Raw genomic sequence first — 4,220 nt, 5'->3', positions numbered from 1 at the left:
GCCCTGAGAGGACCCTTCGGCTCAGGAGGGTTCGGTTCCTTGCTCTCAGGTTCGGCTCTCTTGCTCTCGGTCCCTAAGAGGACCTTCGGGTCCTAAGAAGCTTCTCTCTCTTCTCGAGAGGTTTCGGTTCCTAATGTCCATTTTCTCGTTTTTACCCCGTTTTAAGCCGTTTTTGACCCGGTTAAGGGTCGGAATGACCCGAATGATTCCAAAAAGTTACGGGAAACTTTGGAGAGAGATTTGGGAGAGATTTCACGTACTTGGAGAGATTTGGGAGAAATTTGGCATTCTTGGAGAGATTTCTCATACAAAGAGATATTTGAGAGAGATTTCACATACTTAGAGAGATTTGGGAGAGATTTGACATTCTTGGAGAGATTTCTCATACAGAGAGATATTTGAGAGAGATTTCACATACTTGGAGAGATTTGGGAGAGATTTCACATACTTAGAGAGATTTGGGAGAGATTTCACATACTTAGAGAGATTTCTCATACAAAGAGAGTTTTGGGAGAGATTTCACATACTTAGAGTGATTTGGGAGAGATTTCACATACTTAGAGAGATTTGGGAGAGATTTCACATACTTAGAGAGATTTGGGAGTGATTTTACATACTTAGAGAGATTTCTCATACAAAGAGAGTTTTAGGAGAGATTTCACATACTTAGAGAGATTTGGGAGAGATTTCACATACTTAGAGAGATTTCTCATACAGAGAGAGTTTTGGGAGAGATTTCACATACTTAGAGAGATTTCAAATAGAGATAGATAGATTGAAAACGATTGAGAGAGGTTTCGAGTGTGGCATTTGTGAGTGTCCGGCTTCGCAATGCAAGGTCCGTAAACACTGTTAAGCCTTGTTTAAGGATCTTACACACTCCCGATGAGTATGTAACATTGTTTTATCGGTTTGGCTAGCCATGTACCACAGTTTTTGCTTAAGGAGATCTAGATGTTCGCACTTTTTGATTTATGATCTCTCATTAGAATAGAGAGTTGTGTAGAAATTTCATAATGTAAATTCTAGTATTCAAGGGCAAATTGAGTCAAACGGTTTGACTTGTTGACTTTAGTTGACTTTGACTTGACCAAAATTTGACAGTTGTCACATATCCGTACTTTCCTCAAGTACTGCCTTGACTTCACCAAGTCACTATTACTGCTAATGATCTCTATTACTCCCATCCTAGGCTTACCCTAGGGAATCCTCTGACTATACCCGATTCGGTCCTCAACTGCTGAAAGCCTCCTTGTGATGCCAATTAGCCATCACCTGAATACCATCACATGCGGCGAGGCTCAGATAATCCTTCAAGTAAAAGACTTATCCCTACAACGGTTAGACTCAAACAAGAGCTGTGTAATAGGGCTAAGTCTAGCTCTCTGAGATTATTCAACCCTGTTCACATGTGAGATGACGCATTCACCTAATGGCTAACTCCCATCACTTAGAGTCCCACAAAGCACAAAGCAAGCAGCATTCAGACATAGGAGACTACTCAAGCAATTCTATCCTCATAATGGGGAACTGTACTAGCATACAATGCTAAGTTCATATTATCTGGCATAACCTAAACAGTCTATCCTACTACTGGCTACTCCATATTAGCATGCAATTCTTATAAGGCTGAAACATATATAGCAGGCACATAAGGCATTCTCCTAGATCCTTAGTCCTATTCTAGCATGTTGTTCTACTGAAACTGAAACTGATATTCATAACATAAAATTGTATGGATAATTTGGGAGTACTTACTTGAGCTCGGCTGATTGCATGCACCACACCCATTTTCTCTTTTCAAAACTCTTTTCGCTTTTTCTAAAACTCTTTTCTTTATTCTTTTTCTAAAATTGTTTTCTTTTCTCAAAAATTCTTTTGTAACCATGGTTTTTCTCTTGAAAACTTTATACCACTTCCTTAGTTTAAGTTCAAACACACTCAGGAGTGCGCCCGAATCCCTCAAACCAAGGCTCTGATACCAACTTGTAACATCCCAAAGTACGACCCAAAAATTTTTGTTTAATAATTACTAAAAATCATCATGTTAATATCATAAAGTAAAACTCGTACATCAGTATCTCAAAACAATAGCAAAATATCACGAGGAAACTATATCAAGATTGTATTAATCACATGTATGAAAAGCTAAAATAACTCCCAAGACAAACTGAAGCTGTGGTGTGTGCGATGCCATCAACCCGAGCTCTTCCCTTTACTTGCGGAAGTACCTGAAACCAAAACTGAAACTGTAAGCACAAAGCTTAGTGAGCTCCCCCAAGCTACCATATACCATACAATAACATATACACACATACTGGGCCTTGCCCACTGCATCAGACCGAAGTCCGGAAACTGCATCGGACCGAAGTCCGTAACTGACTGGGACCTTGTCCCCTGCATCGGACCGAAGTCCGGAACTAATTGTATCGGACCAAAGTCCGGAACTAACTGGGACCTTGTCCCCTGCATCGGACCGAAGTCCGGAACTAACTGCATCGGACCGAAGTCCGGAACTAACTGAGCATAACATAGCATAGCATAAACATATCAACTAGCATGAACACATAAACTGCATACTGCATCGGGCGGTAACCCGGAACACATAACACATAAATCCTGTCTGAGCCACGAAGGCATCAAACATACTAAAAACTGCATCGGACAGAAGTCCGGAAACTACTACTGGTTAAACGGACCGGCATTGTGGCCTTAGACCCGTTCCTACTGGAAGGAAACTCACCTTGAACACTGGTTGCTAAATGAACTACTCTGGAACCCATCTGCTACTACTCCGGTATCTCCCCGGATACAATTTCCATAAATACATTCAATCAATTACTAATAACTGTACTGAGGGTAAAATAACTATTTTACCCCTGGTCAAAGTCAGCCTCCTGGTCAAAGCCAACCTCTAGTTGACCGGACTCGCCGAGTCTAAAGAACTACTCGCCGAGTCTGATAAACTACTCTCCGAGTCTGAGGAACTACTCGCCGAGTTCTGTCGAGCAGATTCCATACAACTACACTCGAATCCGCTCTATGGCTCCTAACTTGCAGATCTGAAATCTTGGAACCATCTGAACACGTAAAGTTCCTAACTTTACGTGTTACTACGAAAGAATGAAGCCATCCTACTCAAACACAACTTTACTCGGGAAAACTCATCCGACTCACCGAGTTTCTCATACAACTCATCGAGTTCTAAGGCAAACTTCATCGAACTCGCCGAGTTGTTCTTCCAACTCGTCGAGTCAACGACTAACTTCATATAACTCGCCGAGTCGTCCTGTGGACTCGACGAGTTCATTCAGCCCTTTTTCTATACAAGTCCGATATGAGCCATGCAGCTGCTACAAATCACGGATCTAGACTTCTAGGGAATGCTTTTCAAGTAAAGTTGCTAACTTTACATGCATGCATGGCTTTAAATGCTTCATATGACCAAAATAAGCTCTTAATGAGGTTCTAGGCTCAATGGGGACTTTACTCACAACCACAACCAAAACTTTATACCTCTAGCATGCCATGAGTGTCCAGATCTAAGGTATAACCTGGCCACAAGGCCTAATCACAAGGGATTTGGGGTTTTTGGGCTTAGAAACCACAAATTAGGGACAACATAGATCTATATGATCAATAAGAAAGGTATAGAATTTAATACCAGAAAAGATGACCAAAAGAGTGTGTATTCTGGATCTACTTCCTCTTCCTTGAGCTCTCCAACTTTGTCCTTCTCCTTCTTACTTCAAAGATGCCTTCACAAGCAATAAACATACACGCACTCACTGAGAAAACAGCTAGGGTTGATAAGGAATGCTCTGAGGGTGATGGAGGCTAAGATGGGGGCTATAAGGACGTTTAAATAGGTTGCAAACCCTAAGAATTAGGGTCTCCTCCTGATTGGCCTACTCGCCGAGTCAATGCGTGGACTCGCCGAGTAGATCACTTAAAGCCCGCAACCAACTCGACATCTACTCGGCGAGTTAGGGATACAACTCGCTGATTAGCTCTTCCTAAAAGAGCATTTAATCAAAATAAGTACGTACCAGGAACGGGGCGTTACAGGATTGATGTAAGACCTACTGTTAGGTCACTTTTTCCCGAACTCTTATTACATCATTAGTATCAATAATATTGGCAGTTACTTACTCTGTTACTATGACTCTATCTGATAGTTGGACTATGCCAAATTAGTCTATGAAATTCTCTCATCATAT

Source organism: Lactuca saligna, chromosome 6 (assembly GCF_052625555.1).
Source record: "Lactuca saligna cultivar CGN05327 chromosome 6, ASM5262555v1, whole genome shotgun sequence".
In the NCBI taxonomy this organism is placed as follows: Eukaryota; Viridiplantae; Streptophyta; class Magnoliopsida; order Asterales; family Asteraceae; genus Lactuca; species Lactuca saligna.
The sequence above is the reverse complement of the archived record's forward strand: the minus strand, read 5'-3'. Positions refer to the sequence as shown.